At 38.2% G+C, this 13,126-nt stretch overlaps 1 protein-coding gene across 6 annotated transcripts in view; it reads right to left on the bottom strand.

Moving 5' to 3' along the window:
- LOC127731259 (integrin alpha-4-like) overlaps positions 1–13,126 on the bottom strand; it is a 138,667-nt gene that overhangs the window by 91,562 nt on the left and 33,979 nt on the right. The gene's annotated exons all lie outside the window — the stretch shown is intronic.

Below are 13,126 nucleotides of genomic sequence, written 5' to 3'. Positions count from 1 at the left end.
GCATAAAAATAAAGATGTGGTAGGATTGCCAATGCGACAACCCTCAATCATTTTAAAACATGGTTCAAATGTCGTGACAAAAATGGGAAGGATTTCGTGGAAAAGTGGAAAATGTTAAAGGAAAAAAAGCACAGCACAGGGGAAATTTTACAGGATATTCAACAGATTTAAAAACATGCCAGTATAAAATCCAACTAAGACGTGGTAAATAATATTGTAGGACTTAGAAACAACTACTGAAGGTAGGGAAAACGGTCATACATGGAATTTGCTTGATGTTAATGACGAAACTGATAAAACAGCGATAGTTCATGTTTATACAGACATCGATCACAAAGAACGAGATCAAGCTATGTCAGTTCATGCTACATTCGTATACAGAACAGAAAAGGAAATAAAGAATAAAGACTCCAACTAAACAGACATTTCGTAAAAATCAAAAACTTAGACTCACTGATATTTATCAAAAAAGTGAGAGATACCTATTTTCAGATGTAATAACCGAAACGTTATAACAGCAGATTCATTTGCTTTGAAACAATGTTTATCAGACGATGCACTTAAAACAGTTCAGAATATAGAAATGATTTACCGACATGTTAAAAAAATTGGTCATGGCATATGGAAGATGGGAACGCATTGCAGAAGAAGTGTTATGTGATCTGAAAATGTTAAGAAAGATACCAGCGAGTAGCCACAGTACTCTTCGCTGAGTATATGTAGTCACAGTACTCTTCGCTGAGTATAATTAGTCACAGTACTCTTCGCTAAGAATATGTAGCCAAAGTACTCTTCGCTGAGTATATGTAGCCACAGTACTCTTCGCTGAGTATATGTAGCCACAGTTCTCTTCGCTAAGAATATGTAGCCACAGTACTCTTCGCTGAGTATATGTAGTCACAGTACTCTTCGCTGAGAATATGTAGTCACAGAACTCTTCGCTGAGTATATGTAGTCACAGTACACTTCGCTGAGTATATGTAGTCACAGTACTCTTCGCTAAGAATATGTAGCCAAAGTACTCTTCGCTGAGTATATGTAGCCACAGTACTCTTCGCTGAGTATATGTAGCCACAGTTCTCTTCGCTAAGAATATGTAGCCACAGTACTCTTCGCTGAGTATATGTAGTCACAGTACTCTTCGCTGAGAATATGTAGTCACAGAACTCTTCGCTGAGTATATGTAGTCACAGTACACTTCGCTGAGTATATGTAGTCACAGTACTCTTCGCTGAGTATATGTAGCCACAGTACTCTTCGCTGAGAATATGTAGTCACAGAACTCTTCGCTGAGTATATGTAGTCACAGAACACTTCGCTGAGTATATGTAGTCACAGTACTCTTCGCTGAGAATATGTAGTCACAGTACTCTTCGCTAAGTATATGTAGTCAAAGTACTCTTCGCTGCGAATATGTAGCCAAAGTACTCTTCGCTGCGAATATGTAGTCACAGTACTCTTCGCTGAGAATATGTAGTCACAGTACTCTTCGCTAAGTATATGTAGCCAAAGTACTCTTCGCTGCAAATATGTAGCCAAGGTACTCTTCGCTGCGAATATGTAGTTACAGTACTCTTCGCTGAGTATATGTATAAAAAAAACTCTTCGCTGAGAATATGTAGCCAAAGTTCTCTTCACTGAGAATATGTATAAAAAAAACTCTTCGCTGAGTTTATGTAGTCACAGTATTCTTCGCTGAGAATATGTAGCCAAAGTTATCTTCGCTGAGAATATGTATCAAACAAACTCTTCGCTAAGTATATGTAGCCAAAGTACTCTTCGCTGAGAATATGTAGCCAAAGTACTCTTCGCTGAGAATATGTAGTTACAGTACTCTTCGCTGAGTATATGTATCAAGAAAACTCTTCGCTGAGTATATGTAGTCACAGTACTCTTCGCTGAGAATTTGTAGCTAACGTACTCTTCGCTGAGAATATGTATCAAAAAAACTCTTCGCTGAGTATATGTAGCCATATAATCTTCGCTGAGTATATGTATCAAAAAACTTTTCGCTGAGTATATGTAGTCACAGTACTCTTTGCTGCGAATATGTAGTTACAGTACTCTTCGCTGAGTATATGTAGTCATAGTACTCTTCGCTGAGAATACTGATGATGTTGCCCAATCACTCTTTGCTGAGAATATGTAGCCAAAGTACTCTTCGCTGAGTATATGTAGCCAAAGTACTCTTCACTGAGAATACTGATGATGTTGCCCAATCACTCTTTGCTGAGAATATGTAGCCAAAGTACTCTTCGCTGAGTATATGTAGCCAAAGTACTCTTCGCTGAGTATATGTAGCCAAAGTACTCTTCGCTGATAATAAGTAGTCACAGTACTCTTCGCTGAGTATATGTAGTCACAGTACTCTTCGCTGAGAATATGTAGCCAAAGTTATCTTCGCTGAGAATATGTATCAAACAAACTCTTCGCTAAGTATATGTAGCCAAAGTACTCTTCGCTGAGAATATGTAGCCAAAGTACTCTTCGCTGAGAATATGTAGTTACAGTACTCTTCGCTGAGTATATGTATCAAGAAAACTCTTCGCTGAGTATATGTAGTCACAGTACTCTTCGCTGAGAATTTGTAGCTAACGTACTCTTCGCTGAGAATATGTATCAAAAAAACTCTTCGCTGAGTATATGTAGCCATATAATCTTCGCTGAGTATATGTATCAAAAAACTTTTCGCTGAGTATATGTAGTCACAGTACTCTTTGCTGCGAATATGTAGTTACAGTACTCTTCGCTGAGTATATGTAGTCATAGTACTCTTCGCTGAGAATACTGATGATGTTGCCCAATCACTCTTTGCTGAGAATATGTAGCCAAAGTACTCTTCGCTGAGTATATGTAGCCAAAGTACTCTTCACTGAGAATACTGATGATGTTGCCCAATCACTCTTTGCTGAGAATATGTAGCCAAAGTACTCTTCGCTGAGTATATGTAGCCAAAGTACTCTTCGCTGAGTATATGTAGCCAAAGTACTCTTCGCTGATAATAAGTAGTCACAGTACTCTTCGCTGAGTATATGTAGTCACAGTACTCTTCGCTGAGATTGTAGCCAAAGTATTCTTCGCTGAGTATATGTAGCAAAAGTACTCTTCACTGAGAATACTGATGATGTTGTCAAATCACTCTTCGCTGAGAATATGTATCCAAAGTACTCTTTGCTGAGAATATGTATCCTAAGTACTCTTAAGTGAGTATACGTATTCACAGTACTCTTCGCTGAGAATATGTATCCAAAGTACTCTTTGCTGAGAATATTTATCCTAAGTACTCTTAAGTGAGTATACGTATTCACAGTACTCTTCGCTGAGTATATGTAGTCACAGTACTCTTCACTGAGTATATGTAGCCAAAGTACTCTTCGCTGAGTATATGTAGTCACAGTACACTTCGCTGAGTATATGTAGCCAAAGTACTCTTCGCTGAGTATATGTAGTCACAGTACTCTTCGCTGAGTATATGTTGTCACAGTACTCTTCGCTGAGTTTATGTAGCCAAAGTACTCTTCGCTGAGTATATGTAGCCACAGTACTCTTCGCTGAGTATATGTAGCCAAAGTACTCTTCGCTGAGTATATGTTGTCACAGTACTCTTCGCTAAGTTTATGTAGCCAAAGTACTCTTCGCTGAGTATATGTAGCAAAAAAACTCTTCGCTGAGTATATGTAGTCACAGTACTCTTCGCTGAGAATTTGTAGCTAAAGTACTCTTCGCTGAGAATATGTATCAAAAAAACTCTTCGCTGAGTATATGTAGCCAATGTAATCTTCGCTGAGTATATGTATCAAAAAACTTTTCGCTGAGTATATGTAGTCACAGTACTCTTTGCTGCGAATATGTAGTTACAGTACTCTTCGCTGAGTATATGTAGTCACAGTACTCTTCGCTGAGAATACTGATGATGTTGCCCAATCACTCTTTGCTGAGAATATGTAGCCAAAGTACTCTTCGCTGAGTATATGTAGCCAAAGTACTCTTCACTGAGAATACTGATGATGTTGCCCAATCACTCTTTGCTGAGAATATGTAGCCAAAGTACTCTTCGCTGAGTATATGTAGCCAAAGTACTCTTCGCTGAGTATATGTAGCCAAAGTACTCTTCGCTGATAATAAGTAGTCACAGTACTCTTCGCTGAGTATATGTAGTCACAGTACTCTTCGCTGAGATTGTAGCCAAAGTACTCTTCGCTGAGTATATGTAGCAAAAGTACTCTTCACTGAGAATACTGATGATGTTGTCAAATCACTCTTCGCTGAGAATATGTATCCAAAGTACTCTTTGCTGAGAATATGTATCCTAAGTACTCTTAAGTGAGTATACGTATTCACAGTACTCTTCGCTGAGAATATGTATCCAAAGTACTCTTTGCTGAGAATATGTATCCTAAGTACTCTTAAGTGAGTATACGTATTCACAGTACTCTTCGCTGAGTATATGTAGTCACAGTACTCTTCACTGAGTATATGTAGCCAAAGTACTCTTCGCTGAGTATATGTAGTCACAGTACACTTCGCTGAGTATATGTAGCCAAAGTACTCTTCGCTGAGTATATGTAGTCACAGTACTCTTCGCTGAGTATATGTTGTCACAGTACTCTTCGCTGAGTTTATGTAGCCAAAGTACTCTTCGCTGAGTATATGTAGCCACAGTACTCTTCGCTGAGTATATGTAGCCAAAGTACTCTTCGCTGAGTATATGTTGTCACAGTACTCTTCGCTGAGTTTATGTAGCCAAAGTACTCTTCGCTGAGTATATGTAGCAAAAAAACTCTTCGCTGAGTATATGTAGTCACAGTACTCTTCGCTGAGAATTTGTAGCTAAAGTACTCTTCGCTGAGAATATGTATCAAAAAAACTCTTCGCTGAGTATATGTAGCCAATGTAATCTTCGCTGAGTATATGTATCAAAAAACTTTTCGCTGAGTATATGTAGTCACAGTACTCTTTGCTGCGAATATGTAGTTACAGTACTCTTCGCTGAGTATATGTAGTCACAGTACTCTTCGCTGAGAATACTGATGATGTTGCCCAATCACTCTTTGCTGAGAATATGTAGCCAAAGTACTCTTCGCTGAGTATATGTAGCCAAAGTACTCTTCACTGAGAATACTGATGATGTTGCCCAATCACTCTTTGCTGAGAATATGTAGCCAAAGTACTCTTCGCTGAGTATATGTAGCCAAAGTACTCTTCGCTGAGTATATGTAGCCAAAGTACTCTTCGCTGATAATAAGTAGTCACAGTACTCTTCGCTGAGTATATGTAGTCACAGTACTCTTCGCTGAGATTGTAGCCAAAGTACTCTTCGCTGAGTATATGTAGCAAAAGTACTCTTCACTGAGAATACTGATGATGTTGTCAAATCACTCTTCGCTGAGAATATGTATCCAAAGTACTCTTTGCTGAGAATATGTATCCTAAGTACTCTTAAGTGAGTATACGTATTCACAGTACTCTTCGCTGAGAATATGTATCCAAAGTACTCTTTGCTGAGAATATGTATCCTAAGTACTCTTACGTGAGTATACGTATTCACAGTACTCTTCGCTGAGTATATGTAGTCACAGTACTCTTCACTGAGTATATGTAGCCAAAGTACTCTTCGCTGAGTATATGTAGTCACAGTACACTTCGCTGAGTATATGTAGCCAAAGTACTCTTCGCTGAGTATATGTAGTCACAGTACTCTTCGCTGAGTATATGTTGTCACAGTACTCTTCGCTGAGTTTATGTAGCCAAAGTACTCTTCGCTGAGTATATGTAGCCACAGTACTCTTCGCTGAGTATATGTAGCCAAAGTATTCTTCGCTGAGTATATGTTGTCACAGTACTCTTCGCTGAGTTTATGTAGCCAAAGTACTCTTCGCTGAGTATATGTAGCAAAAAAACTCTTCGCTGAGTATATGTAGTCACAGTACTCTTCGCTGAGAATTTGTAGCTAAAGTACTCTTCGCTGAGAATATGTATCAAAAAAACTCTTCGCTGAGTATATGTAGCCAATGTAATCTTCGCTGAGTATATGTATCAAAAAACTTTTCGCTGAGTATATGTAGTCACAGTACTCTTTGCTGCGAATATGTAGTTACAGTACTCTTCGCTGAGTATATGTAGTCACAGTACTCTTCGCTGAGAATACTGATGATGTTGCCCAATCACTCTTTGCTGAGAATATGTAGCCAAAGTACTCTTCGCTGAGTATATGTAGCCAAAGTACTCTTCACTGAGAATACTGATGATGTTGCCCAATCACTCTTTGCTGAGAATATGTAGCCAAAGTACTCTTCGCTGAGTATATGTAGCCAAAGTACTCTTCGCTGAGTATATGTAGCCAAAGTACTCTTCGCTGATAATAAGTAGTCACAGTACTCTTCGCTGAGTATATGTAGTCACAGTACTCTTCGCTGAGATTGTAGCCAAAGTACTCTTCGCTGAGTATATGTAGCAAAAGTACTCTTCACTGAGAATACTGATGATGTTGTCAAATCACTCTTCGCTGAGAATATGTATCCAAAGTACTCTTTGCTGAGAATATGTATCCTAAGTACTCTTAAGTGAGTATACGTATTCACAGTACTCTTCGCTGAGTATATGTAGTCATAGTACTCTTCACTTAGTATATGTAGCTAAAGTACTCTTCGCTGAGTATATGTAGTCACAGTACTCTTCGCTGAGTATATGTAGCCAAAGTACTCTTCGCTGAGTATATGTAGTCACAGTACTCTTCGCTGAGTATATGTTGTCACAGTACTCTTCGCTGAGTTTATGTAGCCAAAGTACCCTTCGCTGAGTATATGTAGCCACAGTACTCTTCGCTGAGTATATGTAGCCAAAGTACTCTTCGCTGAGTATATGTTGTCACAGTACTCTTCGCTGAGTTTATGTAGCCAAAGTACTCTTCGCTGAGTATATGTAGCCACAGTACTCTTCGCTGAGTATATGTAGCCAAAGTACTCTTCGCTGAGTATATGTTGTCACAGTACTCTTCGCTGAGTTTATGTAGCCAAAGTACTCTTCGCTGAGTATATGTAGCCACAGTACTCTTCACTGAGTATATGTAGTCACAGTACTCTTCGCTGAGAATTTGTCGCTAAAGTACTCTTCGCTGAGAATATGTATCAAAAAAACTCTTCGCTGAGTATATGTAGCCAATGTAATCTTCGCTGAGTATATGTATCAAAAAACTCTTCGCTGAGTATATGTAGTCACAGTACTCTTTGCTGCGAATATGTAGTTACAGTACTCTTCGCTGAGTATATGTAGTCACAGTACTCTTCGCTGAGAATACTGATGATGTTGCCCAATCACTCTTTGCTGAGAATATGTAGCCAAAGTACTCTTCGCTGAGTATATGTAGCCAAAATACTCTTCACTGAGAATACTGATGATGTTGCCCAATCACTCTTTGCTGAGAATATGTAGCCAAAGTACTCTTCGCTGAGTATATGTAGCCAAAGTACTCTTCGCTGAGTATATGTAGCCAAAGTACTCTTCGCTGATAATAAGTAGTCACAGTACTCTTCGCTGAGTATATGTAGTCACAGCACTCTTCGCTGAGATTGTAGCCAAAGTACTCTTCGCTGAGTATATGTAGCAAAAGTACTCTTCACTGAGAATACTGATGATGTTGTCAAATCACTCTTCGCTGAGAATATGTATCCAAAGTACTCTTTGCTGAGAATATGTATCCTAAGTACTCTTAAGTGAGTATATGTATTCACAGTACTCTTCGATGAGTATATGTAGTCACAGTACTCTTCACTGAGAATATGTAGCCAAAGTACTCTTCGCTGAGTATATGTAGTCACAGTACACTTCGCTGAGTTATGTAGCCAAAGTACTCTTCGCTGAGTATATGTAGTCACAGTACTCTTCGCTGAGTATATGTTGTCACAGTACTCTTCGCTGAGTTTATGTAGCCAAAGTACTCTTCGCTGATTATATGTAGCCACAGTACTCTTCGCTGAGTATATGTAGCCAAAGTACTCTTCGCTGAGTATATGTTGTCACAGTACTCTTCGCTGAGTGTATGTAGCCAAAGTACTCTTCGCTGAGTATATGTAGCCACAGCACTCTTCGCTGAGTATATGTAGCCAAAGTACTCTTCGCTGAGTATATGTTGTCACAGTACTCTTCGCTGAGTTTATGTAGCCAAAGTACTCTTCGCTGAGTATATGTAGCCACAGTACTCTTCACTGAGTATATGTAGTCACAGTACTCTTCGCTGAGTATATGTAGCCACAGTACTCTTCGCTGAGTAAATGTAGCCATAGTACTCTTCGCTGAGTATATGTAGCCAATGTACTCTTCACTGAGTATATGTAGTCACAGTACTCTTCACTGAGTATATGTAGCCACAGTACTCTTCGCTGAGTATATGTAGTCACAGTACTCTTCGCTGAGTATATGTAGTCACAGTACTCTTCGATGAGTATATGTAGCCACAGTACTCTTCACTGAGTATATGTAGCCACAGTACTCTTCGCTGAGTAAATGTAGCCATAGTACTCTTCGCTGAGTATATGTAGCCAATGTACTCTTCGCTGAGTATATGTAGTCACAGTACTCTTCGCTAAGTATATGTAGCCAAAATACTCTTTGCTGAGTATATGTAGCCACAGTACACTTCGCTGAGAATATATAGTCACAGAACTCTTCGCTGAGAAGATGTTGTCACAGTACTCTTCGCTGAGTATATGTAGCCACAGAACTCTTCGCTGAGTATATGTAGTCACAGTACTCTTCGCTGAGTATATGTAGCCACAGTACTCTTCGCTGAGTATATGTAGCCACAGTACTCTTCGCTGAGTATATGTAGCCACAGTACTCCTCGCTGAGTATATGTAGCCATAGTACTCTTCGCTGAGTATATGTAGTCACAGTACTCTTCGCTGAGTTAAGTCATTGCGTAAGATGACAGTTTCTTACAGCGAAGTCATTTGTTCAATGGTGAATAATAGTCTCATTGGAATCATACCACATCTTCTTATTTTTATAATAAATTCTGGGTAAATGAATAGCGCATGAATGGCACATTTTACTTCAGGTACCAGTTTAAAATGATGACTAAATGAATAACCGCTTTTAATTCAGGTAGCAGGTTTTGAAATACGCTAAATATAAACCGCATTTAGTTACTGCAAAAGGTATACATGCACGTTGAATGAAACTTGTGACATTTTACAATGCGGTCTGGATAAATAAATATTTTAATACATGAACCATTTTTAACGCGGGTGATATAGCACTGATAGTGCAGTCTGAATGGCTATGGTATTCTAATACACGCGACAAGTTTTAATGCATCCGCGTTAATAATGCCTCTATGCATGTAATTACGTCTAAGTATGGGGAAACGACTGAAATCGACACTATATAAGTTTAACGCTCACATCACGTTTTTGTTTACCTATATAATGTGTCTGTTTATGAACTGACTATCGACATGTTTTCGCGGTCTTAGATACCGGGAGTCGGTTTCACTATAAAAACGACTAAGATTGATCGTAAGCATACTGAATTTTTAATGACTTACGATCAATCTTAGTCGTAAGTTTTTTCGTGAATCCGACTCCAGAATAGTCATTTGATCTGTAGGTGTCTGAACTCACAATCGACATGTTTTCGTGGTCCTAGATACCAGAATAGTCGGCTGATCTGTAGGTGTCTGAACTCACTATCGACATGTTTTTCGCGGTCTTAGATACCAGAATAGTCTGCTGATCTGTAGGTTTCTGAACTCACTATCGACATGTTTTCGCAGTCTTAAATTCCAGAATAGTCGGCTGATCTATCGACATGTTTTCGCGGTCTTAGAGACCAGAATAGTCGGCTGATCTGTAGGTTTCTGAACTCACTATCGACATGTTTTCGCAGTCTTAAATTCCAGAATAGTCGGCTGATCTATCGACATGTTTTCGTGGTCTTAGATACCAGAATAGTCGGCTGATCTGTAGGTGTCTTAACTCACTATCGACATGTTTTCGCAGTCTTAAATTCCAGAATAGTCGGCTGGTCTGTAGGTTTCTGAACTCACTATCGATATGTTTTCGCAGTTTTAAATTCCAGAATAGTCGGCTGATCTATCGACATGTTTTCGCGGTCTTAGAGACCAGAATAGTCGACTGATCTATCGACATGTTTTCGCGGTCTTAGAGACCAGAATAGTCGGCTGATCTATCGACATGTTTTCGCGGTCTTAGAGACCAGAATAGTCGGGTGATCTGTAGGTTTCTGAACTCACTATCGACATGTTTTTTGCGGTCTTAGATACCAGAATAGTCGGCTGATCTGTAGGTTTCTGAACTCACTATCGACATGTTTTCGCAGTCTTAAATTCCAGAATAGTCGGCTGATCTATCGACATGTTTTCGCGGTCTTAGAGACCAGAATAGTCGGCTGATCTGTAGGTTTCTGAACTCACTATCGACATGTTTTCGCAGTCTTAAATTCCAGAATAGTCGGCTGATCTATCAACATGTTTTCGTGGTCTTAGATACCAGAATAGTCGGCTGATCTGTAGGTGTCTTAACTCACTATCGACATGTTTTCGCAGTCTTAAATTCCATGTTATAACTGGGGATCTAAACATAATTCAACATGAAAATCTCCGAAAGGTGATTTCTCATGGTCCTAAGTTTAGAGAACCCCAACACATCAATTGGAACCATAACTTCAAAATAATCATGGATTCCATTGAGGACTACGCCAGAGCATGGGCTAAACGAGAAGAAGTTGAACTGGACACTTTGTCAGAATGGGTCAAAACTATCAGGTCTCTGATAAAACGTCGCATTCATAAGTTGAAAAACTGTGTGAATGATCGACCTAAGTCCGTTTTCAGAGACAAAGAGGCCGTGAAATGTCTATCATCTCTTCATGATAAGTTTGTTGTTGTTCCTGCGGACAAAGCTTCAAATAATATTGTCTTTATATGTAAATCGTATTACTACGAATGTCTTGTAAAAGAATTAGGAATAAATGAGCACTCAGGTAATCCCACATACAAAGACATATCATTTGACAAGGATGAGATTTTAGCAAATCATAAGTCCTTCATGGCTTCAATGAACATTACATTGAACACCAAATCGGAGGACTTACCTTTTTTGTATTGGATACCTAAGCTCCACAAAATTCCTTACAAACAACGGTACATTGCCGGCTCATCTGCATGTTCCACTAAAGAATTGTCCATTAGATTGACTAAAATTCTGTCCGCAGTTAAAGAGGGTCTTCAGAAATACTGTGAAACTGTTTACTCGCGTAGTGGTATTAACCATATGTGGATTCTTAAAAATTCTAAAGAACTTCTAAATAATTTTAAATCTCGGTCTTTTTCTGAGATTAGTTCTATCAAAACTTTTGATTTTTCAACCCTGTATACCACCATTCCCCATGTGAAATTGAAAAATCGCTTGAAAGAAATAATCCACAATGCCTTTCATCATAAAAATGGTAGCATACGCTATAAATTTATTACTTTGGGATATCATAAGGCATATTTTGTTAATAGTGAACAAAAGGGTAAAACATGCTACACAGAAGAACAAGTGATCAGTATGATGGAGTTTCTTATCGACAACATATTTGTTGAATTTGGAGGTAGACTTTTTCAACAAATTGTCGGCATTCCTATGGGAACGAACTGTGCGCCTCTCATTGCCGACCTCTTCTTAATTTTCATATGAATCGGAGTTCCTTCAGACACTTGTCCAAAACAAGAAGATCAAAGAAGCCAGATTATTTAATTTCACTTTTAGATATATTGATGATGTTCTTTCCATTAACAATCCGAACTTTTCTGATTGGGTTCCATTAATATATCCCCCAGAACTAGAAATTAAAGAAACAACAGACACGGCTTCCTCCGCCTCATTTTTAGACTTATATCTCGAATTTGACATACACAGTCATCTCAGTACCAGAATCTATGACAAACGAGACGATTTTAATTTTAAAATTATAAATTTCCCCCACCTTAGTACAGACCTTCTAAAATTCAAACTGACCATTATTCCGTGCGTTCATCGTGTATCGTGCGTGTTGCGTGCGTGTATCGTGCGTGTACCAATCGTGCGCTTATCATTCATCGTTCCGTGTATTTTCCGTGTAACGTGCGTGCATCGCGTATTCTTAATCGTGTATGGTGCGTGTATCGTGCGTGTATCGTGCGTTCATCAATCATTCATTCTTAACCGTGTATCGTGCGTTCGTCAATCGTGTAACTGTGTACATCAGATAACGTGCATTTGTCAAACGTTCATCTCTAATCGGGTAACGTTCATTCATTGCGGTTTTTATATAATAGTCGGTTATAGAGCTCATCAAAGCTTATATTTTATCTCACGGTTAAAGTGTATATATATGTTCCGACTTTAAATAAAATTTACATTCATACTTTTTTTCTTGTGAACACTTAATTAACTTCATCGTACATAACGTTCATACAGATTCATGAATTTTTGTGTAAAATTTATTTATCATCTGTAAACATTTCGTGGTTATTCAGTGAATCTTGGCTGGGACTGACACATTTTAATATAATGATATATGTTCTACGTACAAACAATAACATGATGACATTTCTACGACAGAACAGTTAAAATTGGAATTTCTGTTCAACTGAGCGAAATGGGCTTAAAAATATACTGTTGGCCAATTAAAAACAACAGTGCTTTTGCAAAATTTAGATGTGGGGTAGCTCCACTAAAAATAGAAACTGGAAAGTATGAAAGAAAAGAAGTCCACGAGATGACATGTGTTGTAGCTCTACTATTGAAGATGAACTTCATGTCATTTTAAAATGCCCATTATATGTAGATTTAAGACAAATTATGATACATTAAGCTAAACATTTTAATGAACATTTTAACCTTAAATTATCAGATAGCGAAAAATTTATATTTTTATTTAATAACGGCAATGTTGCTGCTATAGTTGCCAAAAACATCAACAATATTTCATTGAAAAGAAACGGCATTTTATTTCCTAGTTCTCAAAGAAAAAATGTTTTATTTTCATATAGTACAGGTGGACACTGTAAATTTTAAATGTAAATGAGTAAATATATTGTGTCTTAAAAGTCTCTCATTATTCTTTTTCAGATTGTTACATA

This window comes from Mytilus californianus, unplaced genomic scaffold, assembly GCF_021869535.1.
Source record: "Mytilus californianus isolate M0D057914Y unplaced genomic scaffold, xbMytCali1.0.p SCAF_2, whole genome shotgun sequence".
Classification (NCBI taxonomy): Eukaryota; Metazoa; Mollusca; class Bivalvia; order Mytilida; family Mytilidae; genus Mytilus; species Mytilus californianus.
This window is presented reverse-complemented; position numbering and strand designations above follow the sequence as displayed.